The sequence below is a fragment of the Notamacropus eugenii genome, chromosome 1 (genome assembly GCF_028372415.1).
Source record: "Notamacropus eugenii isolate mMacEug1 chromosome 1, mMacEug1.pri_v2, whole genome shotgun sequence".
In the NCBI taxonomy this organism is placed as follows: domain Eukaryota; kingdom Metazoa; phylum Chordata; class Mammalia; order Diprotodontia; family Macropodidae; genus Notamacropus; species Notamacropus eugenii.
This window is the reverse complement of record NC_092872.1, coordinates 130962694-130990506: the sequence shown is the minus strand read 5'-3', so window position 1 is coordinate 130990506 and position 27813 is coordinate 130962694. Positions and strand designations below refer to the sequence as shown.

The window sequence follows — 27813 nt, the reverse complement described above, 5'->3', positions numbered from 1 at the left end:
GGTACCTTTCCTGTTTTCTATGATCTTTCAGACATTACCAACAAAAACTCAGCAATCAAATATTCCCCCCCCCCAAAAAAAAATCACATGTACAAACCCATTTATAGACAGATATAGGGCCTTGTGGAATCTAAGAAGCCACCACTGATAACATTCTCTAAATACCTTTTGTTAAATTCACACCATTTCCAGGTAAGTAGGTAGCTAATGCCCCAGCTAGGATATTGTGCTTCCTGACAGTCTCTTCTTGAGGACAGCTGGATGATACAGTGGATAGTGTGCCAGCCCTAGAGTGGAAGGTTCATATTCCTTAGTTCAAATCTGTGATCCTGGGCAAGTCACTTCACCCTGTTTGCCTCAGTTTCCTCATCCATAAAATGAGCTGGACAAGGAAGTGGTAAACCATTCCAGTGTCTTTGCCAAGAAAACTCCAAATAGGATCATGAAATAGAACATAACTGACAACAACACAACTGACAATCTCTTCTGCATCTCTAAGGCTGGCAGGGCTTAGCACCGAAAGCCATAGAAAAAGCTGAATTGCTACCAATGTTGAAAATCAGCCCAAAGAAATCTAATTTAAGATTGTATAGATTCTGGTGTTTCCTCCAAGGTGGAAGAGGCTGATAAGTAGGTTTAGAAAAAGAAGACCTGGGTTTGAATTCCAGCCTTCTTACTCCCTCTTTATGTGAAATACTTATAGTAAGTCACTATACCTTCATGAGCCTCAGTTTCCAATGATGGGGTTGAACTAGATGGTTTCTAGAGTTCCTTTTAGTTCTAGAATCCATGAATCCTGTGAACCTATGGAAATTGAGTTAAATATTCTGGAAGCAAAGCATTTCATTACGAGATCTCAGAAACACTGAAGTTGTTGGATAGTAATCCATGCATTCCCATCTATCCAGCCTTCTCTTCGTCCCACCCTACCCTACACATGCACTCCTCTCCAGTCACACCGGTCTCCTCATCATGCTTGGAACACACTTTCCCTTTAATTTCCTTCTTAGAATTTTGGCAGCTAGGTGGATAAGAGTGCTGGCCCTAGAGTCAGGAAGACTGATCTTCCAGAGTTCAAATCTAGTCTCAGACACTTATTAGCAGTGTGACCCTGGGCAAGTCACTTAATCCTGTTTGCTTCAGTTTCCTCATTTGGAAAATGAGCTGAAGAAGAAAATGGCAAACCACTACAGTCCCTCTGCCAAGAAAATCCCAGATGGGGTCATGAAGAGTCGGGCATGACTGAAATGATTGGACAACAGCAATAACAACTTAGAATTTCATTTCCCCTCTTCATCACTTCTCCAAATCTTATCTGTCCTTTAAAGATTATCTTATCTATCATTTCTTCTGGGATCCTTAAAACCCACATCACTCTATTTGGGCTTCTTACTGTCTTTACAATTCAAGTTGTCATTTACCATTAATGATTCATTCTAGTTAATTTAACATGCATGTTTTGCCTCCCCAACTAGACTGTAATCCTCTTGAAGGCAGGGATTCTCTTTTTACTTCTGTGTACCCTCCAGAATACCTAGCAAACAGCAGGTGCTTCTTTGACCTCAACGGGCACAAAGAAAGACAATCCCATGAGGCTACAAAACTCAGGGCAAATACAAACAGAACATGTTGTCCCCACGTTATCAAATCTAAAGCACACATCCTTCTTTTCTGTTAACAATTGGTAAACGACACAAATGGAAAATGACGTACTATTAGTCACAATCCTGCTGGGTGGTTTGGCTCAAATGTTTTCAAAGAATGTACTTTACAGGGTAGGAGGTTATTTGGGAATTTGTTGGGCAACGTCGAATGTGTCCAACCAAATCTGCACAGAGCTATTATTTCTGTTAGCACAGGGAGCTCCCATTGTGGAAACTTCCTCTACCAGACTAGGGGGGAGCCTGAAACAATAAAAGGGTTAAATGACTTGCCCTCCATCAGAAACCTAGTGTCAAAGGTGGGAATGCTTCCTGACTAAGTCTGTCGCTCTCTTGTCTCCTTTCCCACAGCAAAACAAAACAAAACAAGATATCTCTTCAAAATGAACATTAAATATAATAGGTGCTTGATAAATTATTGTTGAGACCATAGATCTATCCAGTCTCTTTACTAGATCTTGTCATTTCTACCTTTTTAATATCTTTCATGTAAGTTTTCTTATTAATTAATTTGATGATATTAGAGCCTAGTTCTCTTGAGTTCTAGGTCAGTGTTCTATCCACTCTACCATCCATGTTGACCATATTCAGCAACATGAGTCAAAAACTTGTTTATGTAGCCAGAACCAAAACGAAATAGCAAGACTTCTCAGGAGCTCACTTGAGTTCTACTATGCAATTAATTAATTAATTTAATGCTTCCACATTGACATGACAGTAGCTCATGTTTAGATAGCACCTTTTCCACAAAATCCTTATGGAGCAAATAAAATGAAAATGTTATTGTTTCCATTTTATAGATGAGAAAACTGAGGCTCAGGAAGATGAAATATAACCAAAGCCATGTAGTTACTACAAGGCAGGTGTTGAGACTAGAAGTTTTTGATTCCATATAAGTCTTTCTTTCATAAGTACTCTAGTTCCTAGCACCTCATCCTTTCTTACCTACACTATCACAATAACCTTCAAATTTGTCTCCCTCTGTCATGTGTCTCCTCATTCCGTTCCATCTTCCACTCAACCACCAAAATCATTTTCCTAAAGTATAAATTTGGGTAGTCACCCTCTCCCCTCAATAAAATCCATTGGTTCTCTATTACTTTCAGAATGAAGTAAAAAGACTTCTGTTTGGCATTTAAAACTCTCTACAACCTGGCTTCTTCTTACCCTTCTGATCTTTTTATATTTCAAGCATTCTACAATCCAGCTACACTGGATTACTTGCTATTCCTCACTGAGAATATCTCATCTCCTATCTCCATGCCTTTGCATTGACTGTGTCCCATGTCTGGAATGCCCTCTCTTCTCATTTTTACATCTTAGTTTCCCTGCTTTTAGGACTTAACTCAAATCCCACCATCTGCAGGCCTTTGTTACCCTCCCCAGCTTCAAGTGTCTTCCCTCTCTGAGATCACATTCCATCTACTATGTATGGATCTTGTATGTATATAGTTATGTTATCCTCATATCCTTTGTTAAAATATAAACTCCTGGAACTTCTATTCTATTATTAAGGGACTGTGTTTTTTGTCTTGCTTTGTATCCCCAGCTCTTAGCACAGTGATTGGCACATAGTAAGCCCTTAATAGATACTTGCTGATTGACTAATTGACCAACTGAGTTAATAAATAAAGGTTTATGCTATTTCAATTTAACCCTACCACATTGACATGAGAGTAGCTCATGTTTAGATTGCACTTTTTTCACAAAACCCTTATGAGGGTAAGTAAAATTAAAATGTTATTATTCCCACTTTATAGATAAGGACACTGAGGCCCAGGAAGGTGAAATTTGACCAAAGCCATATAGCTAATAAATGGCAGATGTTGAGACTAGAAGTTAGAGCTTCTGACTCCATATGCATACTCCTTTCTACTATACCACAGTCTCTCATATGCTCTGAGACTTGAAGTGATATTATAATTGAACCTGAGACTTGAAGGAATGTTTAAGAGATCACCTGGTCTACCTCCCATCCCTATGCAATAGTCCTTTTATTTAACCTTCACTTCGCTGTTTCATGTTTGGGTACCTAAGTCACAGGGGATGATTTTCTACCTTTCCCTTGGTACAGGAGATCAGAGGAGATCATTGATCTAGTCCTTAAGGGGCCTTGGAGACCAATTAGTCCCAGTGGTAGGACCCTGGTCATTCAGACTTCAAGAACCCCACCTTGACATCGGAAATGATATATTGGGGGTGAAGCGTGAGTTTTTAGTGTTTCCTCTGACAGAAGTGAAGAAAATTTTTGTTCTTTATTATAACATGCACACATCCCTACAAATAGATTGTAAATTGATTTCTTATAAATAATTTGGTATGTGAACAAGTGATTTTATTGCTCTGTAGCCATTGGGTGATGAATGTTTAATATTTCCTAGAAATAACATTTTTTTTTTGCTCCATTTTCATCTCTTTCTGGTTACTGGGTCAGGAGGGAAGAATGGGCAATCACTGCCTTTATATCTGCCAGGAGACAAATATCAGGAGCCAGGACTGAATCACTTAAAATAACCCACTGCCATGTTCCCTTTTCAAAGAAAAATTCTCTCTTTTTCTCCTTGGACTTAAAAAAATGTTGGGAGTTTCTGACATTTACAAACAGTTTAATGCAGAAGGCAGCTTCTCCATTTCATTACTTAAGACACCTGAGCTGTCCTTCTCTCAAAAAATCCTATTTGTGCTCTAAAAAAAAACAAGAACAAACTTCCAAGAATATACGAAGAATTACATTGGCCTGAATAGTAGAACTTAAGTGAACTCCTAAGAAGTCATACTATTTGATTTTTGTTCTGGCTGCATAAACACGTTTTTGACTCAGGTTGCTGAATATGGAAAACATGAATGGTAGAGTGGATAGAACACTGACCTGGAACTCAAGAGAACTAAGTTCTAATCTAATCTAATCATCTATTGATGATTGTGGGTTGTGGGTTGTGGGTTGTGTGTGTGATGATTAGGGTTGTGACTGGGCAGGTCATTTCATCTCCTTGGGACTCAATTTCCCCATGTGTTGAATGGAGAAGTTGGACTGAATGATCTCTAAGGTACCTTTCAGTGCAAACATTCTACATTCTAAGTAGCTGTGTAGTGCAGTGGTTAGAACCCTAGAGCTGAAGCTAAGAAGACATGAGGTTAAATCCAACCTCAGACACTTCCCAACTGTATAAGCCTGGGAAAGTCATTAAACTGCTATCTGCCTCAGTTTCCTCAACTGTAAAAACAAAGATAATAATAGTTCTACCTCCCAGTGTTGTTGTGAAAATAAAACGAAATAATACCTTTGTTTAGTCATGTACGACTCTGTGGACCATAACATTCCAGTACTGTCCTTGGAGTTTTCTTGGCAAAGATACTGACATGGTTTGCCATTTCCTTCACCAGTTCATTTTATAGAGGAAGAAACCAAAGCAAACAGGGTAAAGTGACTTGCCCAGGGTCACACAACTAGTAAGTCTCTGATGCCAGGTTTGAACTCCGGAAGAAGACTCTTCCTGACTCCAGGTCTGGCACTCTATCCACTGTGCCACCTAACTGCCCCAGATATAGAGAAAGATATACATAGGTGCTATAGATATAGATGACTGGTAAAAAAGAGTACTGGACTTTGATGTCAGGATGAGAGCTGAGTTCAAATCCTGCCTACCTTCCAGCTGTGTGGCTGACTTGGACAAATCAAGTTAATCCCTCTGAGATTTGGTTTTCTTATCTACAAAATGAGGATAATACACTTACAAGTTTGTGGAGATCAAATAAGATATAAAGTGAAAAGTGATTTGTAAACTTTATTGATCCATACAAACATCAACTGTTACTGTTAAGAGGGGTAATAAAGCCATCGTAGAGTAGGAAGAGCCACTGGAGGAAATCTAGTCCAATTCCTTTATTTTATAGATAGGGAAAATGGAGGTCCAGGGAAGCGGGGTGACTTTCTGTTTTACAGTAGTTGTTTTTGGATATGTAAACCTACACACACACACACACACACACACACACACACACACACACACATGCACACACACACACACCCCATGAATCCTTATAACGTAGACACAGCAAAACTAACTGCCACCGTCTCACTGGGTATGCAACATTATACTCCTATAGTTCACCATCAAGGTGCCTTTATGTCTTCAAAGAAGTGATTCATTCAGAATTGCCCAAGTCAGTGGTAGAGGCAAATCTTCTGAAACCAAATCCAATGTTCTTTTACTATGTGAGGTTCCTTTTCTTGAAACCTTAACCCCAAATCTCTTGAACATCTGAAAAACTCTCTCACAGAAATAATTGGATTGTAATCCTATTTACCCAAACCAGTGCTCCTTTTGTTGATACCAACATCTGGTTTAATGATGCTAGATGATTTATCTCCTCTGGGACACTGTGAGCAGGAGACGTGTATCAGCAAGTTCCTATCAGTTACATGAAGCACCCTTTATCCTAAGAACGTTCAACATTCTTTCTAAATTCTGTGAGAATGAACTTTGAACTAAAGAAAGATCATTCTTTTCACCTTTAACTTAGTTTTGAGCCTGTCTGCACACTCACGCACACACGTGTGTGTGTGACAGAGAGAGAGACAGAGACAGAGACAGAAAGAGAGAGGAGGGGGGAGGGAAATGGGTTCAAATCATGAAAGCACCAGGGCACTGAGAACCATAATATGGAAATAAAAATAACTTATTAAAAATGTGTTCCCCTGAGCAAAGGGAGACCTAGGAAAGACTGCAAAGAGACTACAGGAACCTTCTGGCATCGTTAGCTCAATCCAGATGGAAGATTCAATTGGCCAATTAGGACATCACTTCTTTACTCAGAATGTCCTTAGATAAGCAGCCTAGAGGGTCAGGTAGGTTTCTACATTGCTGTGACAGATAAAGGAGGTCGGATGGTCACTCTTTGACTGAGCAAAGGTTGCAAATGTAACCCAGGTTCTAGCCAAGCTTGGTGAATTTTGCATTGGACTCTCCCTAACTGGTGGAGAGAATGCGGAAGGTGGAGTTCATGTGAGGGCTTTGGAAGAGAGGAGAGATTCTTTATCTCTTAACATAGAGGACACATGAAATACCAGAGTTTCTTGGGGACCAACTTCAGATTTGTAGAAAGACAAACAGACAGACTTTACAAACTGCAAACCTGAGCTGATAACTCAACACCTCCTTGATTTCCAGCTTGCCTCCTTAGGAGACATTCCAAACCTTGGGTGAAATCAGAGCTTCTTTCTTGGTGGAACTGTGATCATGAGATCACATTTTGCTCCCATCTAAAGAACATGTTCATTCTTGTGTATTTTCTACTACATGTTAATCTGTAGAATTTGCATTTCTGTTTACTGTTTGGATAAATAGATTCATTTACTCTTCACTGTATGTGATTGTGTTTTATGTAACCAGCATTTGGTGGAAAGGGATCAAGCCAGAGTTTATAAGCTTGAAGTAACTGTCCTTCTTTTAAAAGGTAATAGCCAGGAAAGGGGCTTTGTTCTGAAACTCTAGATCAGCAGGTTTGGGAGAGGGGCAGATAGTCTGATACCCCTCTCTAAGAGATTGGAGAACAAAACAGTCAGTTTCACGAATCCATCTCCTGTTGTCCTCAAGACAGAAATCATAGGAGATGGGGGTATGGGGTGGGTCAGTACAGTCCTAAGATCATATTACCATACCTCCCTTCCAGACACCTGTTTACATGTTTAGACATCTCATATGGATATGGATATATATGTATATAATATGATATGATATAATTTAATTAATATAATACAATATAATGTATTATATGGTATGTAATATATACTACATATAAAATATACACATCTACATATGGTATGTGTGTATGTATATATGTATGTATTTGTGTGTATATGTGCATATATACACACAGACAAATATAGATATAGAACACACCCCTTGTACATATAAGAAGCTGTGCTAGCCAGGTTCAAGCAGCAGTTACTAGAGCTGAAATGAAGAAAAACTCTACGTTCACCCTGTTTTTCAGTAAAAAGTCTTCTGCCTCTTTTCTCTTTCTTTTCTCTTTCTTCTCTTACTACTGTAACCAAGTGAGAGGTTACATGTTGTTCTTGTTCAATCGTTTTAGTCTGGTTTGACTCTTCATGACCTCATTTGGGGTTTTCTTGGCAAGGATACTATTGTGGTTTGCCATTTCCTTCTCCAGCTCATTTTACAGATGAGGTAACTGAGGCAAACAGGGTTAAATGACTTGCCCAGGGTCACATAGCTTGTAAGAGTCTGAGGTTAAATTTTCACTCCAATCTTCCTGACTGTAGACCCACTGCTCTATTTACTGCGCCACCCAGCTGCTCCATGAGAAATTGCAGTAGACTTAGACCTGGAAGGGATTTTAGAGGTGACCAAGTCCAATCCTCTCAATTTATGGATGAAGAAACAGTATTGGAGAAGTTAAATGATTCACAGAAGTAACTAGTCTGCTAACTAGGATTTGAACCTAGGTCTCTCAATCTCTCCTGACTCCCCAGCCTGGCACTTTATCCGTACCACTGAGATGATGTGACTCTTGGGAGAACCTATGACTCTTCTGTTCCATTTCCTCTTTGGCTGCTTCCTTTCCTGGCAGCCCCTCTACCTGTTTTTAGATGCTTCTGCTCTATGGTCTACTGGTCAGGTCTGCCCTTGCTCTTCATTCTAACCAGGGTTTTTACCTGCATGAAATATTAGGCCAGAGGAGAGGGCCACAAACTGGAGAATGTGCCCAGAAATAAGCCTGCCTGCTTTGCATGTTGGGTGTGTTTGCTTTGTTGGAACATATGCTCTTTAGTCCTTGGAAATCCTGAAGAACAAAGTGTTATAGGAGCCTGGGAGCAGATCTCTGACATGTACACTAATCAAAAGGTCTCCCTAAACAAATCATTTGAGGAGCCAGTCTGGCCACAGAAATGTGGGGAGAAGAGTTTGTGCATCTAGCCTTCTTGTCTGTTTGTGCTTCAGAGGGAAGATAAAGCAGGGAAGGACTCTGGGTTTTTGTTTTTGTTTTGGTTTTTTTTTATCTTCCACGGACTGTATTATCAGAGCCAACCAGCTGGGCTGAGGCTGGAGAAGCAAAGAAGCATTTCTGCAATACCTACTAAGTGCTAAGCACCTTTTACAAATATCATCTCCTTTGGGCCTCGTAACAATGCTGCAGGGGAAGTGCTGTTATCAATCTCATTTCACAGATGGGAAAATTGAAGGACAGAGAGGCTAAGTGACCACCTGCCCAGGGTCACTAAGCATCTGAGGTCACATTGGAACTGAAGTTTTCTTGACTCCAGGCCCAGCAAGCTATTCACTGTACCATCAGCTGCCTCTGGCAGAGGAGGGGGAAAATAATGAGGCTGGTATCAAAGTCTAGGAAACAGGGCTTCTTCACTGGATTTGAGAAGGGAGAAGAGGAGAGAACAGGGACCTTTTTGCAAACAACTTCTTATAATCTATTTTTTATAATTACACTGAGGATTGGGGTGGCTGATGAGATTTTCAGGGAAGAAAAGGTATGGGGTTGTATTAAGAGGCCAGGTAGCGCTATCTGGTATAGTGGTTTGGCTGGACTAGCCCTAGAACGAGAGATCGAAGCTATTTCAGTCATTTCCAACTCTTCATGACCCCATTTGGGGTTTTTTTGGCAAAGATCCTGGAGTGGTTTGCCATTTCCTTTTCCAGCTCATTTTACAGAGGAGGAAACTGAGACAAACAAGGTTAAGTGACTCGTCCAGGGTCACACAGTTGTGTGCCTGAGGCCACATTAGAACTCTGCTCCTCCTGATTCCAGGGCTAGTGCTCTATCCACTGAGCCATCTAGTTGCCCCATCCAGCCTACTTTTCCAAATTTATGTTAATTTCCTTATTGCATTGATCTTGCTACCCCTCTGACTCTTCATGCCCTCTCCCACCTCTGTCTCGGCAAAGGCCCCATGCCTGGAGTGTATCGGGCATCACCCCCCCTCCCAAGTCCTTAGCTTCCTTCCATGCTCAGCTGAGGCACTAATAATGGAAGCATTTCCTGGTCCCTCCCAGCTGTTAAGTGGTATCACTCTTTGCAAAATGTCTCATGTTTATTTAATCTGTTTACATTTTATCTGCCTTAGTGGGGTGCAAGCTTCATGGGAGAAGAGGTCATTTTTATTTTTTGTCTTTGGATCCCTACTATCTACCACATAGATGCTTAATAAATGCTTGCTTAATTAATGATGCGTACTCTTTGTTTGACCCAGTGATCCCACTTCTAAAGAGGTTATTAGGAGCAATTGAATCCACTTGCCCGAAAATATTTATAGCCATTCTATCCGTAAGAAGAAGAAACTGGAAGCATCTCATATGTCCAACAAGTGGCAAAGGCTGACTATGTAAAGAAGCTTCCTGACTCCAAGTCAATTTGCTTCTGTAATAGCATAGTGGGATGTCAACATAATGAAATGCTATTACACCATAAGAAAATACAAATGTGAAAATACAAAGATAAATGGAAAGACGGAATAATATGTTGAGATGAAGAAAGTAGGACAATACTTACACTGAATATAAAAAAATGATTACGGCAACTAGAAAACTGAAAAAACAATTTACAGAACACATATAATCCAAACTACGCTTTTTACTGTTTTATTAAAATTAATATATACATTTAAAATAAACTATAAACAATGGGGGCTCTTAGCTTTAAATATGAGGTATTTTAAATTTGGTTTCATTTATCTGAATATTTCATCACCTTTGAGCTTTTCTCTAGAGCCTACTGTGCACCAGGCACTATGCTAAGTGCTGGGAAGACAGAGAAAGGCAAAACTTGTTTTCTTGTTAATGGTTACAAAGTTTGGAATTTTTTAAGTTGCCCTCTAAAATGTTTGCTAATAGTGGAAGGAAGACAGAAGTTGACTATGCCGTCTTTGTTGTGGTAGTAGGAGGCAGTGACAGCAGAGACCTCTTTTCTTTCCCAAAGGTCACAGAATGACCAAAGAACCCTGATAAAAAAAACCCCATCAGAATGGGGCCCGTTTTACAGAGAAAGACCTGATGGTTTATAGGATCATGGGGATTAAGAGCTGGGGGGACTTTGGATAGCATGTAATCTAAGCTCTTCCTTTTTTTTACAGATGAAGAAACTGAAGTTCAGAGTTTAAATGACCTGTCCGAGGTCACGGGTACTCAGTAGCAGAAGAGCTGGTAATCAAGGTCAGGTTGTCTGTCTCCAAACTCTGCTAGTCCAGCGGATTCCCAAGGGGGGCCTTGGCCAGCTGGGGAGCTGTGGAATGACCCTAACGGGTGTGTGACCAGTCTGAGGGAGGGAAGATCTGTTCTATTCCACTCTCCACAAAGTAGCTGGAGACATCTCTAGCAACCACATTCTCGACTTTCTTCATGGATGTACAAGCTCCCAGTCTCTCCCCTTTGGCTCCAGAATGGGCCCCTCAGGGCAGTTTTAATCTAACCTTCACCAGGGCACCTGCATCAATAGCTGTTAAGGTGCCAGGGGGAGAATTCTCCCCCTTGCATGCCCAGCATATCAAATCACTTCATCAAGTCACTTGGTAGCTGTGACAAATTTTCTTTTGGCTGGCTCTGAACTGTTAAGAATGGTAAAAAAAGAAAGAGAGAAAGAAAAAGAAAGAAAGGAAGGAAGGAAAGAAGGAAGGAAGGAAGGAAGGAAGGAAGGAAGGAAGGAAGGAAGGAAGGAAGGAAGGAAGGAAGGAAGGGGCATAAAAAGGTCAGAATTGTCCCTCAGATCCTACCTATGGTTAACAAAGGGGTGATTTGGGCGAGGACAGTATTGCCCACTTTCTCTGTTCTCAGTCTTCCCACTTCTTTGGTGTGATGATTGATAAATAATAAAAGCTAGAGTGATGTAAGGCTTAAAGTAGTTTATCTATCTTTGGTTCTCACAACCCTGTGAGGGAAGTGCTATCATTATCCTCATTTTATAGATGAGAAAACTGAGGTTCTGAGCAGTTAGTGCTTCGCCCAGGCTCACACAGCTAGTAAGTGTCTAAGGTAGGATATGAACTCAGATCTTCCTAGTTCTGAGTCTAGTCCTTTTTCTACTGTGTGTCTAGAATAGATCTTCCTTTTCTGTTGCTCCAGAGAGCAAGACTAGCAACAGTGTGCAGGAAGAGGTTACAAAGAGATCGTTATTAGCTGAATATATGGAAAAACTTTCATACGCTTAGCAGTGTTCAACAATGGAATGTACCTCCTTGGAAATGCTTGAGACTTCCCTCTCTGGAAGGGGTCAGTCAAAGGTTGGCTTATCAACTATCTGAGATAATGTAGAGGAGATTTCTACACTGGGAAGGGAATTTGGGCAGTTGAGACTCCTAGGTCCCTTCCAACTTGGAAATTCTGTGATTTGAAGGTAACGATAATATCCCACTGCTGGTACAAAGGACTCTTTCACTATTTAGGAGACTCTGTATGGTGGTCAAGTTCTGTCCCCATAAAAGGTATTAAGCTCTCTTCTCTTTGGCTCTTTGGGTCTTTACACCCCTACCCCAGAATCCCAAAGGAAATTTCTTAAACCTTAGATTTGAGCCCATGCCTAGGGTCTCTTCAAAGGGGAGAATAAAGAGGTACTCAATGAACGATATAGAACAGATATCTGTTTAGATTGCTTTATTATCCCAAAGTGTGAGAGTCTTTAATGTTGAATCACACATGACCCTAGAGTCCCTGAAAGTCCCCAGCACAAAGATTCAGCACTGCATGGTCCATTGTTGTTGAATCATTTTAGTTGTGTCTCACTCTCTGGGACCCCATTTGGGATTTTCTTTGGCAGAAGAATTGGAGGGATTCACCGCTTCCTTCTGCAGTGCATTTTACAGATGAGGAAACTGAGGCAAACGGGGTTAAATGACTTGCCCAGGGTCACACAGCTAGTAAGTGTCTGAGCCCAGATCTAAACTCAGAAAGATGAATCTTCCTGACTCTAGACCCAGAGATCTATCTACTGTGCCACCTTGCTGCCCCATCATGGTTTATACTCCAATCCAGTTTCTGCTACACTACTATTCTAAGAGTTCCCAGTTCTGTAAAGTAGGAAGTATTTTTTATCCCCTCTAATTTTCTCTTTTAAGCTTGTAAGAGCAATCTTTCATTCTAGAATTTCAAACAAATCTCTAGTCATACCTTTCATAATACCCACTCCCTCCTTTGTGCTATTTCCAGATAACTCTTTCTTAAGCATATGTGTTCATGTCATTCCCTTGCTCAAAAGTCTTATATGGCTCCCTACTGCCTACTGACCAAAGTTGAAGCTCCTTAGTCTGGCATTCAAGGTCTCTCAAAATCTAGGGCTGCCATTGTTTTACAGCCTTATCTTATTCTATTCATTTTCATGTAATTTATGTTCTAGTAAAAATAGAATGCTAGCCATTGCTGCCATGTGCATGCCAGTCCAATGCTTTTCCATTTCAGCCCATGCTGTTCTCTCTGCCTGCAATCTTCTCTTATGCTCTTTTGAATAACTACCCATACTTTAATTCTCATCTCAAATGCCCCTGCCTCTTTGAAGTCTTCCCTGATTTCCCTCACTGGTGATCTCTTTGTATCCTCAGCCTTCACAAAGTATTCTGTTTACAAACTCCCATAATGCTTATTATCTTGGCTGGAGGACTGGTCTTGGTATCAGGAAGATTTGGGTTCAAATTCTACCTTTGACATATACCAGGTATGTGATCCTGAGCTAAATGGGCCCAGAGAGGTAGTGTGGTATAATGGATAGAGAGTAAGTCTTGGAATTCAGAAGACCTGGATCAAAATCCACCTCAGATACTAGCCATGTGACATTGGGCAAGTCACTTAAAGTTCTCTAGGTTTCAATTTTCTTATATGTACAATGAAAGGGTTGAACTCAGCCTCCAAGGTATCTTCCAGTCCTGCCTATGATTCTATAGTCTTATGACCTATTGTGGCCCCCACCCCTCCCCTCCCGTGCAAAAAAAAATCTACAACAGATCATAAATTGTAGATCAGTAGCTGATATGCACCATTGGAGGCAGCTTCTATACCAGGAGTTCCTTACAGAAATGAAATAACATATTTGTACCAAAATCAAATAATAGATGCCGCAGTATTATGTTTTTTGGAGTATCATTATATCCCATCCTCCCCTACCGACCACTAGATTGTAAGACACGTTGGAGCAGGGACCATAACTCATGTAAACTCTCTTATCTCCCCCAGCTCCCAGCATGGGTTTTCTATACTCCATAGACACTTCAGAAACATTCCTTATACTGAAGAGAACTGAATTGAATCAAAATAGATTGGCTACGGATCAAAGTCACTAGAGGGATGACTTTGAGCAGCCCACTAAGTGACAGCTCTCAACAAACCAGGATCCCTTAAGGGCCTTCTAGCTCAAACCATTTTTTTAAACCTCTTTGTCTATAATTTCCACCTTCAATGAATTTCTAACCTTACTCAGTAGACAAGTTGAAGAGACAGAAAATGTTTAGAGAACAACCAAGATTTCGGAGTGTTACACAATGTAGGCTCTGGAAATTTGAGAAGATGTCTTGGAAGAAGAGGAATTTGAGTTAGGATCTGAAAGGAATCTAGGATTAGGATAGATGAAGAAGAAGGGTGTGTGTATATCAACGTGTGTGTGTGTGTGTGTGTGTGTGTGTGTGTGTGTGTGTGTGTGTGTGTGTGTGTGTGTGACCTTGGATTCAATCTCTGATCAACTAAATGCACTGACTCAGGCCTCTGAACAGGAATTTTGGAGTCCACAGGAGCTTGGGAAGGGATTTTATTTTATTAAATCCATTTCATTCTTTATAAGTACTGCTGAGTGGCTGCTCCCCACACCTGTGAGGCAATATTAAAAACCCGAGCCAACTTCAAAATAAAAGAAAGAGAAAATGGAAAATAGAGTCTCAGATGAAAAGTATACTTCATCATTGGCTAATTCCAAAGCACATTCCAGGCTCTGTAGGTCAAATGCTTAAATTAAAAAAAAAAATCCTGAGCATCCTGGGTACATTGGCTATGATGAGTCCAGGTTTCCATAACTCATGGTGGTTTGCTTTCATAAACCAATGTTTTCATACTGAATTCAAGAGCAACGTGACCTCTTTCCTGATATATTTCCTTTAGGGACAGTAGCAGTTTTATTAACTCTTTCTGAGCAGTGCTTAATGATTTTAAATAGATCACCCAATAACTGTGACTCTGGAGAAGGTTCCCACCCCAACCTCACTCCTGCCCCTGTCTAGCACAATAGAAAGAATATGCTGGGTTGAGAGTATAAGGGTGTGTGTTCAAATCTCAGCTCTATCATTTATTATCCATTGATCTTGGGGGCGTCACTTAACCACTTCCCTGTGTCTAAGTTTTCTTGTACATAAATGAAAGTGTTGGATTATGTTACTTTTATGGTCCCTCTGTCTCCAAATGGACTCTGTCCCTGAGACGCTGGGCTCTAATTGGTTGAGCCTTTGTCTTACCTTGCCCCCATCTCCACATCATGTCGCCTACTCTCCAGCCATCCCTTGTCCTTCTCATAGGATTCTTGTACTCTGCCCCTGGAAAACTGGGCTCTGAGAACTGAATTTCGGCTGTATCTTGTCCCGAACTCAGCCCTGCCCGCTACTTTCTGGTGTTCTTTCCTCCATGCTGCCACTCGTGCTCCCTGTAGCTTTCCAGGTCCACTTGATGCATTGTCTTTCTGTGTTACAATTTAAACTCCTGGTATTGGTATCCTGAACACTTAACCCGGTGCCTGCCACATTGGAAGAGCTCCGTAAACATTCTGTTAGAATCTATGATACAATTGTTCCCTAGTTCTTACTTAACTACTGGTTACAATAACACTTCACTAACTGGGGGGTTGGGGGTGAGAGACAGATGGAGCAGTGGTGCAGTAGTCACTCATCTGACAACCATAACTAAGATACAAGACAGAACACTGAAGGAAGGAAGAGGGTATCTGAGCTACCAAAATAATGACATGAAATCCATAGGATAAAGTTTGGATATTTTACTCAGAGGAGAGCCTCTAGCTTTGTACACACTGATTCATAATATACACATGATTCTAAATTAATGGCCAGATTTCTCAGTATCCAGAAAGGAAATGGAAAATTAGAAAGAAAGGTGGCACATGAGAGGTTTCTAAAAGGCAGGTATGCTGATCAAAGCAGGGAATGAAAAGGTGCAGCCTGGCAGCAAAGGGAGTGACCAAAGTTTATGTAAAACAGACAGAAGAATTCAAATAGTACAGCAGTCTGGGGCCCCACATGCCTTAATAGCCTGCAAAGCTGTGCCTCTTTTATGGTATCATCATGGCGCAGTTAGATAGCATAGTAGATAGAGCACCAGGCCTGGAGTTGGGAAGATCTGAGTTCGAATGTGACCTTAGACACTCACTAGCTGTGTGACCTTGGGCAAGTCACCTAAACCCTATTTACCTCAGTTCCTCATCTGTAAAATGAGGAAACACTAGAAAAGGAAATGGCAAACCACTTCAGTATCTTTGCCAAGACAATCCCATAGAATTGTCCATAAGATCACATAGAGTCAGATACAACTGAAAGATTGAATAGCAACTGTAATCATGGCAGGTAGCTTGTGCTGTGAGGTTAAGCTATTTAAGAAGGTGGGGAATCATTTAATATACTTTGGAAAAATTCCCATCCAAAGTGAAATAGATGTAATAAGTCTGGGGCTGGCTTTTTCTCAAAGACTATCTCTCTCAGAAGGTTTTGGGGACAAAGGGTACTTAAAATGATTTCTCAAGGACCTATGCCAAGGTACACATAGGTGTACTTGGGCATGGAGTTTTCAGGGTGGGAAAGACAAAAGAGTGAGAGCCACAAGGGCAGTTGAGGTACATCTGCCCCCTTGCTGATGTCCTCATTTGATTTGTGACAGGTAATTAGGTACAACATGAGTCTTAGTCTCTGGGAGGGCATTTTCAGTACTAGGGTTTAGTAACAGACAGGGAACATAAGCTGACCTCGGCGTGTCATTCCTAAGAACCTGTAGAAGCAATCCTAGGTCCCTTTCTGCCCATGTGGCTGTAAGAATCACCAAAGTTTCTCAGTATTCCCTAATCTAGTCATGGGTTAATTACCTTTGTTCAGCCCTCCTATTTTGGGGAGATAGAAGGCTCATAATAAGACATAGAACTTCTACCACTCTTGTGCTGTGACAGAGAAACTGAAGAGAAAGGTGAGAGACTCCAGCCTAAAAGGAGTTTCTTCCTTGGGAGGAGATAGATATGTCCATTATAGAAGCTATTTAGGGTTTGGAAATCCAGAAGACCTGAGTTCAAATCCTGCCCCAGAAATTTACTAGCTGTGTGACATTAGACAAGTTACTTAATCCCTCTGGGCTCTTGCTCCTCATCTGTAAAATGAGATTAATAATAGCATCTACCTCCCAGGATTGTTGTGAGAATCAAATAACATATTTGTAACATACTTTCTCAACATTAAAGCACTAGATTCTGGCTAGTAGTAGCAGAAGTAGTAGTAGTAATGCATACATGTGTATGCATACAATGTATAGACATGATTAATCTTTCTACTTTGTCTTTGTGTGCTAAGGTACTTAAATAATGTGTTTAAGTTATGACCTTGCCTGTTTGAACCAATGCAAAATGAAGTAGATGGATGCAGGAAAACAGCATGTAGTGTGCCCAGTTTTGATCCCCCACTCCCCACATGTCAACTCAACTAAATTTGCTCTGGGTCTCCAGAATTGTCCTCAAGAAGAGACTTTCTTTGGGAAAAGTCCTGCTCTCAGAAAAGATTCTATTATCAGTTATTTACACCAGTGGATAAATGAATTTGAGTCTCATCCGGGGAAACTTGCAATGTACAAATTTTTGCGGTCTCCTTGGGAAAAGACAGGTTTTGTCCTCCATGACAGGCATTTTAGGCATCAAGAAAGCCAGGTCAGAGAAGGCATGAGTCTTGTTTTTGAATCAGAAGGGGGCCCTTCTTGAGGTCTGATGAGACTGCATGTGGGCAAAAGTAACCCCGATCCAGGCCCCAAAGGTGTTCTCCAACTGTTAGGCCTCTCTCAGATTCTTTTGTTATCACTCTTGGATAGTTTGAAACTCTTACTTCTTAAATATTTAAGTAGTACAGTGATAATGATGATCTTATTTTAAATTTACCTCCACAAGGGGCTATGGAGGGATAATGGAAAACTTGAATAGGAATTCAGAGACCTGGGTTTAAATCCTGAGTCTACAACTAACTTGCTATGTGACTTTTGGCAAATCAAAGACTTCTTCTCCCATCCCTCTGACATCTGCCGCCATCTCCTCCTTCTCTCCTATTTCATAAGCAGAGGTGATCTTTCTCCTTGCCAAAGTTACACCCTTCTCCATGCCTGTTTGTTTGTTCCCATCCTCTCCCTTCTTCTGCAGATCTCTCTCTCTCTCTCTCTCTCTCTCTCTCTCTCTCTCTCTCTCTTTCTCTCTCCCACCTCTCATCTTCAGTCTCTCCTGACTCCTTCCCTACTGCTTAGAAGTAGGCTCAGTCTCTCACATCCTTAAAAAACAAAACCCTGTCTTAATCCAATCATCCCTGCTAGCTATTGTCCCATATCTCAACTCACCTTCCAGCTAACCTCCTTGAGAAAGGCAATGACTTCAAGTGTCTCCATTTCCTCTCTTGTAAACCATCTGCAATCTGGTTTCCAGCTTCATCATGTCACTAAAAGTGCCCTCCCCAAAGTTATTGGTAATCTCATAATTGCCAAATCTAATTGCCTCTTCTCATTCATTTTTTTTTTTTTGAGGCAATCAGGGTTAAGCGACTTGTCTAGGATTTGAACTTGGGTCCTCTTCTCTGCACATCTGGTGCTCTATCCACTGCTTATCCTTCTTGACTATTGATCTGTTAGCCCTCTTAGACAGTCTCTTCATGACACTCTACTCTCCTGAGTCTTCTTCTACCTGACTACTCTGTCTCCATCTCTTTTGTTGGATCTTCACCCAAGTTATGCTTTCCTACTGTAGGTTTTCCTTGAGGATTTATCCTGGCTCCTCTTCTCTTTTCCCTCCATACTAGCTGATCTTATCAGCTCCTACCTATGGGCTCAATTGTCATCTCTGTACAGATCATTCCCAGATCTATGCATTCAGCCCTAATCTCTTTCCTGATCTCCAGTCTCTCACATCACCAGCTGCCTTTTATTTTTTTAATTTAATATTTTATTTTCCTCCAATTACATGTAAAAACAATTTTAACATTCTTTTTTTTTCAATTTTTGCATTCCAAGTTCTCTCCCCTCTCCCATTAAAAAGGCAAGCAATTTGACATAACCTTTTAGACTTCTTGAATGGATATCCCACAGACATCTCAAATTCAACCCATGCAAATCAGAACTCATTCTGTTTCCCACAAACCCTTCCCCCATCCAAATTTCTTGATACTTTTTGAAAGCACTACTATCCTTCCAGTCACCTCAAAACCTCAGCGTTATCTTTGACTCCCCACCCCAATCTCATTCACCCCACATAACCTATTTGTTTCAATGACCTTCGGACGGTTCTCCCTGTCTCAATACTCTCCCCTCCCCAATCTATCCTCAAATCAGCTGCCAAAGTGATTTCCCTAAAGTCTGAGTCTGACCATATAACCTCTAATTCAAAAAACTCCAGTGGCTTTCTGTTACCTTCAGGGTCAAAGAGTGGCAGTTCTGTAATCAAGAGGACCAGAGTTCGAATTTGGCCTTAGACACAATACCTTGTTCAGCTTGGGCAAGTCCCTTAACCCTGATTGCCTCCCCACCCCAAGTCCTCCATGTGATGTTTCAAAGTTTATAATCTGGCTTATATTTTATTACTTTCCATACTTAACTATCTAGCTACATTGGCCTATGTACTGTTCCTTAAACAGGACCCTCCATCTTCCACCTCAGTTCCCCATGCCTGGAATTTTCTCCCTCCTCATCTGTGCTTCTTTATTTCCCTGGCATACAATTAGTGTTTTTTGTTCTTCAGTCATTTAAATTCTATCTGACTCTTTCTAACCCCATTTGGGGTTTTCCTGGCAAAGATATTAGAGTGTTTGCCATTTCCTTCTCCAGCTCATTTGACAGATGAGGAAAACTGAGAAAAATAGGGTCAAGTGACTTGCCCAGGATCACACAGCTACTAAGTGTCTGAGGCTGGATTTGAACTCATCTTCCTGACCCTAGCCCTGCTCTACTCACTGTGCTTGGTGTAGTCAACACTTAATAAATGCTTATTGACTGACCTTAGAGTAGAAATCTAGGTATTCATAATTACTTTAGTATTAACCTACTAGATTAAGGAAATCAGCACCAGACCCTAGAACAGAACTGCAAAATTGTTCCAATTGTAGGCATTCCCCTGAAGCTTTAGCCTGACTTCTCTTCTCACTGGACATCCTCCCCTTTGACTTGGTTACTTACTCTTGCAGTCTCCTCTCTATCCTGATGACTATCAGCTTTATATATTCAGCCCCAGTCTCTCCTTTGATTAACAGTCCTGAGTCTCCAATTGCCTGCTAAACATCCACCTGAAGGTTCCACCCAACTTCACCAGGTCCCAAACAAAATTTACATCCCTTTAAACCTTTCCGCTCCTCCTAACCTAACTGTCTTTCTTGATAAGCCCCACTGGCCCTCCATACTATTTTGTTACACAGGCCCCTCCATCTCCATAGAAAATAGACCCTAGAAGCCATCAAGTCTGACCCCAACATTTACCAGATAAGGAAACTGAGTCATGTAATGACTTGGCCAGAGTTACACAGCTAATCACTCTCTGGGAAAGGATTTCAACCCACATTCAGTGTTCCATCCACTCTGCCATGTTGCCTCTCAGCTGCTTTCTGGGACAATATCTGTGATTTTAATGGTATTGAAAACACCCAGTGAGGAAATTTTCTGTACCAACATAGATGAGCCCCTTCTCTGTAAAGTTATTGTCTTAGAGAGTTACCTGAGCATTGAGAAGTTAAATGACCTGTCCAGAGTCACACAGATGGTATGTGTCCAAAGCAGATGTTTCTGACTTTGAGGACAACTCTCCGTTATGCCACATCAATCCTTAGTCTCTATCCCACTCTGCCTGCAATGCTTTATTTACCTTAGTTTCCCTAGCTTCCTTCATATCCCACCTTTTACTAGAGGCCTTTTCTTTCCTTCCCCTTGCCAGAGCCTTCTGCTCTGAGGTCACCTTCCATTCACTCACACAGATCTTTCATACAGCCACTTATTTCTTGTTGTCTGTCCCTTAGAAAGCGAGCCCCTTGAGGGCAGGAGTTGTTGGCACCTTTCTTCATACCCCCAGAAGGTAACCTGGTGGTTGCACGAAGTGGATGCTTAATGAGTGCTTGTTGGCTGACTGACGGATTCTCTAGGCCTTGGTTTATTCATCTGTCAAATTTTAGAGTTGGATTAGATGCTGTCTATGATCCCCACCCCCTGCTCAAACATTCCCCAAGTCTTTGTCTATATTGCATTTTCCAGGAAGGCAAGCAGACCCACTGAGACTTTGAAATCCAGCATCTTATTTTCAACCACATTTTTAAAAAGAAACCCAAGGAAATGTGCCCACATACTCCCTGTGTTGTTGGCCGCCCCTGACTACCTTTCTCCCATCCCCTCCCCCTTTCTTCCTCATGACCTGTATCTCTAGGGAAAAGAGCAAAGAGTTTTTTGGACAATGGAAGAATTCTGTGCATTTGGTTATGGTCCCAACTGCTGTATGTGATTACAAAGTGACCATGGTGATGCTGTGGAGAGTGTGATCAGAGTATTGGAGTACTTACTTCTTTCTTTTCACTTCTGAGGGAGTGAGAAAGTGTAGGAGAAAAGAAAGGAGGAAGAAAAAGTGGGGAGGGAGGGAGAAAGAGAGAGAGAGAGAGAAAGGAGAGAGGGAGGAAAAGGGAGAAAGAGAGAGAGAGAGAAAAAGAGAGAGAGAGAGAGAAAGGAGAGAGGGAGGAAAAGGGAGAAAGAGAGAGAGAGAGAAAAAGAGAGAGAGAGAGAGAGAGAGAGGGAGGGAGGAGGAGGGAGGGAGGGAGGGAGAGAGAGAGAGAGAGAGAGAGAGAGAGAGAGAGAGAGAGAGAGAGAGAGAGAGAGAGAGAGAGAGAGAGAGAGAGAAAGGGAGTCATCCAACACAGGATCAGCTAATACTATTTCAGGTTCACAGTATTTGTCTTTAATCTATTCCTGCCTTTTCCTAAAGCTCCTTTCACAGTGGCCCTCTCCTTCCTTCTGGTGCTTCTGTCTTTTTCTAGTCAACCTCTCTGTCTTATTCCCTCAACCTTTACCCCCTCCCGCAAACTGAGCCTTGTTCTCAGTTGGCTACCAACTAAAGGGAGGGGGCATGGTTTTGTGTAAAGAAGTGTGAACTTGGGTTTGAAGTCTTAGCCAGGACACTTATTAAGCAAGTATCTTGAGCAAGTCACTTCATTTATCTATTTACTCATCTGCAAAGGGAGGAGACAGGAGTCTTATAACATATACCTATCTCACCAGGTTGTGGTCAGTTTCACAAGAGATGATGTATACCAATCTTTAGACCCTATGTTAGCTATTATCCCCACTAAGGTATTAGCTGATGATACTTCAGATGTTCCCCCTTCTCAGGAGTATTTGTTTTTGAAATAGGAGAAGAGGGAAATCTAATTTAAATCAGATGCTTTAAAAATAGATGGAAATCCAGGTTTATTGTCAGAATAGTATTTAATATACAAAGAAATAAAAGTGATAATGATGGAGTTTTAGTCACCATGACAAAGAGCATGTTTGGGGAAATTGTTCTGAGACCCTATTTGGCACAAATCAAATCACACTATGTAGACAGCCATATATTATGCCCACTTTTATAAGGTCTACCCTACAACATAGACATACTTGGAGTCTGGAATTTATTGTTGTTCAGTAGCTTTTCAGTTTTGTCTGACTCGTGATGCATTTGGGATTTTCTTCGCAGAGACACTGGAGTAGTTTGCTATTTCCTTCTCAAGCCCATTTTACAGATGAGGAAACTGAGGCAAATAGGGCTAAGTGACTTGCCCAGGATCACAGTATCTGAGGTCAGATTTGAACTCAGGAAGATGAACCATTCCTGACTCCACTGTGCCACCTCACTGCCCCAAAGTCAGGTATACCTGAGTTCAAATCTCAGCTCAGACAATTACTAGTTGTGTGACCCTGGGCAGGTTACTTAAATCTTTTTCAGCCTCAGTTTCCTCATCTGTAAAGTAGGAATGATAATAACCCCTATCTCACAGACCACTTGTGAAGATCAGCTAAGACAATATATGTAAAGTGCTTTACAAATCTTAGATTGTTATAGTAATATCATTATTATAAATTTACAATGTATGCATACAGATATACACTCCTTTCTTTCAGAGTTTTACTGCTTTTAAAAATGAAAAAAAATAGATTGTAAAAATCCTCATAACAATAGGTCATTTTCCACTTCATTTTTCCCTTAAGAAGAATGAGGTTGGATTGTGAGTAGCCTATGATAACCATATTTTTGCTTGACTTCCCATACGATCCTAAAGACTTCCATGTACCTAAAAGTGGACTCTCCCTTATGATTTATGAACCCTCTAATGTCAAGCAGGATATAAACTCCTGAAGGGCTAACACTTTTTGCCTTTGTATTTCTAGTGCCTAATATAGCACCTGGTACACAATAGGTGTCTAATAAATGTCAAATGAATGAACAGGATGGGGCACTAAGTACATTGGACTTTGGGATACTGTTTGGGAGTGGGGAGAAAGAAATGCTACAGCTGATCAGTTCAGCTGGTTAGAGCACTTTGAAAATGAAATCAAGGTCATGGGCTCAAGTCTCAGTTTTTTTCACTTGCTTCTAAATATTCATAGATTGGGACTGAACTCATGTGGGCTATTATTCTGTGTGTGCCCTCGAAGGATGCTAGATGGGGGGACTAGGTGAGAAAATGTGAGTGGGATTCAACAGAGCCAATTCAACAGACATCTAGTAAACATTACAGTATACACTTTACCATGCTTCAAGATGGTAAACCCCAAGAATAAAAAGATGAAAAGGAAATCATCACTGCCCTCGATACAGAAGAACAGATGTACTCTCCCTTCCCTCCCTCCCACTAATGCATACTCTCCTCCATACTTTGGTCCCTCAGGAGAGTGGGCTCAAATTTGAAGTGGTGGCTACAAATTTTCTTCCCACTACCAAGTTCACTTCTGGGTGTGGCATAGCCAGGAGTGTGCCAGACCAGCTCATACCAGCTTGTGAGAGCTGATTGTTAAATTTGTAGTGTGGACATTGACATCTTGCAAATTAGCAAAGGCTACAAATTAGGGGTAAGTGTATCGCTTTGTTGAATGTCTAAATTTAAGAAAGTGATGGATAAAATGTTAAATATGCAGATTAAACTTAAAAGAGGATAGCTTTAAAACATTTTTAATTTTATTTTTTATTATGAACTTAATCACAAACAAAGATGAACAAATATAAAAGACAAACTCAAAAAGATTGTCTATGAAATTGTTTATTATGTATACTTTTAAAGTGTATGTTAAATTTAATGTGATAGAAACAAAACTGCCCTGCTTGTCTGGACCTCTACTGAACTTCCTTCTGTTCTCTTCTATATGTACATTTAAAAAAACTGATTGACAAAATTTTCTTTCTTTTCTGTTTTCAAGCATCACTAGAACTCTCCACCCATAAAACAGAAGCCCTTCTATTCACCAAGAAAGTCCAACTATACAAAGCAACACATTGGCCAAGTCTGAATACTTATATACTTCTAATTCACCACCTCTCTGTTGTGTGACTTCTTCCAGCAATGTTCAGCCCCATGAAACAGGGATGGTGAAGGTAGGCAGTTGTGGAAATCCAGGGTTGAGGATCAGTAATTCATGAACTGAAGGACAAGAGAGTGAGAAATTCAAGTATGGAAGACAATGATTGTTGAACTTGTTAATTATAGGCGAAGGCTGATCTTGATGGGATAAGAAAAACCCAGAGAAGTAACAAGAGAGAGGGGATTTTAAAGAGCCTAAGATGGCAAATTAGCCATCTTGTTGAATTCACCCAACATTTCCCTCCCAACAACTTTAAAATAATGCCTCAAATGAAATTTTGAAGTAGCCAGTCAAAAAAAAAAAAGTCAGTTTGGGGCATTTTTCTGATCCAAGAAAACTTAAGAGATTGGCAAAAGAAGTCTGTAACATAGGTCTGTCCATAGCCCCCACATGTGGCAATGGTAGAAACAGCCACAGCAATAGCAGCAGCTTTTGGAGTTCTCAGCCCAGAGATGGTAAGAGGGTCAGACAAGTGATCAGAAAGATTACAGGGGACCCTTTGCTGGCACTGGGTACAGCTGGCTCTGATTGGCAACTCTATTGCCCACACACAGTTCCAGGGCAGAGAATAGCACTGGTGACTGGTTGCAAGGGAGGGCTCTGGTCACAGTACCAAAGCAAAAAATTGCTAGCTCCAGGAGACCAGGGGTCCTTCTTTAAATAAAGACCAGAGCACAGACCAGGAGAGCAGTTACTACACCTCTGCTGGGATTCTACCACCTTCAAAGTACAGAAAACTTACAGATCCCTAGAAATAGCTCTGAAAAAAATAGCAAGAAAAAGCCTGACAGAGGCTCCCCACTCCCAGCTGAGCAGAGGCTAACTTTAGCATAAAGTTCAGAATTTAAAAATAGATTTTTAAAAATGAGCAAAAAAAAAATAATTTGACCATAAAAAGCTACTACAATGGTAGGGAAGACCAAGACATAAACTCAGAAAAAGACAATAATGTGAAAACAGCTACCAAAAAATCTCAAAGAAAAATGCTAATTGGATCCATGCCCAACAAGAATTCCTGGAAGTATTAGAGAAAGAGATGAGTGATAGAGAAGAAGTTGAGAAAAGAAATGAGAGTGATACAAGAAAACTATGAAAAGAGAATTAACAGCTTGGTAAAGGAGAGACATAAAAAATACTAAAGAAAAATAATACCTTAAAAAAACAGAATTGACCTAATGGTAAAAGAAGGACAAAAATTTACAGAAGAAAAGAATGCCTTAAAAAGCAAAATTGGACAAATTGAAAAAGAGGTACAAAATCTCACTGAAGAAAATAATTCCTTAAAAATTAAAATTGAGGGGGGAGGAGCCAAGATGGCGGAGTAGAAAGACACACATACACATAGCTCCGAACCCACAGCCCATAGAACATCTGTAAAAAAGAACTCCTGGCAAATTCTGGAGCAGCAGAGGCCACAGAACAGCAGAGCAGACGAGATTTCTGTTCCAGAGAGCCCTGCAAACCTCTCGCAAAAGGTCCGTCGCGCTGTGGACCAGAGCCGAGCCTTGGCCGTGTGGTGCTGAGAGGAGCAGATCCAAGCGGGCTTCAGGGACAGGATCGCCAGTGGCCGCGCGTGTCCCTCCACCCACGGGCCCGAAAGGTTGGTGAGAGAGTCTCTTTGGTGGGTCAAGATGGGAGTGGGGTGTCCCCATAACTCAGGCCCCCTCAGGAGGCAGCAGTGGAGGCAGGAGCAGACCTGGGCTCCCCAAGCAGGCAGGAGCTCAGATCCATTGTTGAAGGTCTCTGCATAAATCCCCTGAGGGAACTGAGCCCGTGAGGCAGCCCTGCCCCCACCTGAGCACCTGAACTTAATCTCACACTGAATAGCAGCCCTGCCCCCACCCAAAGCCCTGAGGCTGGGAAGCAGCATTTGAATCTCAGATCCCAAGCTCTGGCTGGGCAGATCTGGAGGCCAAGTGGGTGTGAAGTGAATATTCAGAAGGCAAGTCACTGGCTGGGAAAATGCCCAGAAAAGGGAAAAGAAATAAGACTATAGAAGGTTACTTTCTTGGTGAACAGGCATTTCCTCCCTTCCTTTCTGATGAGGAAGAACAATGCTTACCATCAGGGAAAGACACAGAAGTCAAGGCTTCTGTATCCCAGCCCACCCAATGGGCTCAGGCCATGGAAGAGCTCAAAAAGGATTTTGAAAATCAAGTTAGAGAGGTGGAGGAAAAGCTGGGAAGAGAAAGAGACATGCAAGCAAAGCATGAACAGCAGGTCCATACCTTGCAAATGACCAATGTGCAAATCTGTTTAATAAGAATGTATGTGTAGAACTCATATAAGATTGCACACCACCTCAGGGAGGGAAGGGGAGAAAATCTAAAACTTATGGAAGTGATTGTAGAAAGCTGAAAACAAATGAATTAATAATAATTAAAAAGAAAAAAAACTCAGATGTCAGTACTTCCCTCTCCAGTAACTGTGGTCAGACAGTTTGACTGTCTGTTGAATTCAGGCAGAGGAAGCCATGTCTGTCGATCTTTGTTTACTTTGGGGCTTACTGACTGGAAGTGTTTATTTGACCAGAGTAAGACTCTGGGAAGCTACTAAGGAGTCCCCTGACTTTGAAAACCCAGATCTCAGTGCTTCTCTCTCTGGTAACTATGATCAGACAATTGGGGTCAAACTGTCTGTTGAATTCAGGCAGGGGAAGACATGTCTGTTGATCTTTGGGTTCTCTGTATTTTCTTTGAAGTTCAGGGTGCTGACTCCCCAAACTAGGTGAATGATATATGTGCTTGGTTAAAGGAATTATACATGTGCTTGATTAAAGTGATTGTTGACCCTTCAAAAAAATTAGAACTGGGCAAGTAGAAGCTAATGATTCCATGAGAAATTAAGAAATGATAAAACAAAGTCAAAAAATGAAAAAAAAAAAAAAGAAGAAAATGTGAATTATCTCATTGGAAAAACAACTGACCTGGAAAATTGATTTAGGAAAGATAATTTAAGATCTGTTGAACTATCTGAAAGCCATGATCAAAGAAAGAACGTAGAAACCATATTTCCAGAAATTATCAAGGAAAGCCACCCTGATATCTTAGACCCTGAAAGTAAAATAGAAATTGGCAGAATCCATCAACCATCTCCTAAAAGAGATCCCAAAATTAAAACTCCCAGGAATATTATGGCCAAATTCTAGATCTCCCAGGTTAAAGAGAAAATACTTCAAGCAGGTAGAAAGAAAAAATTCAAATATCATGGAACCAGAGTTGGCATCACACAAGATTTAGCAACCTCCATTTTAAAGGAGGAGATGGCTTAAAATATATTATAGAAATAGTGGCATATGAAAACATGGGAAGACCTATATGAACTGATGTAAAGTGAAGGGA

At 41.0% G+C, this 27813-nt stretch overlaps 1 protein-coding gene across 2 annotated transcripts in view; it reads right to left on the bottom strand.

Moving 5' to 3' along the window:
* PIAS1 (protein inhibitor of activated STAT 1) overlaps positions 1 to 15419 on the bottom strand; it is a 242001-nt gene extending 226582 nt beyond the window's left edge. The window contains exon 1 of one of the 2 annotated variants that reach the window (XM_072615000.1): positions 15115 to 15419. The gene's annotated coding sequence lies outside the window, so the exon portion shown is untranslated. The remainder of the gene's footprint in view (positions 1 to 15114) is intronic. The other variant, XM_072615018.1, reaches the window with a different exon arrangement.
* Positions 15420 to 27813: the final 12394 nt, after the last annotated feature.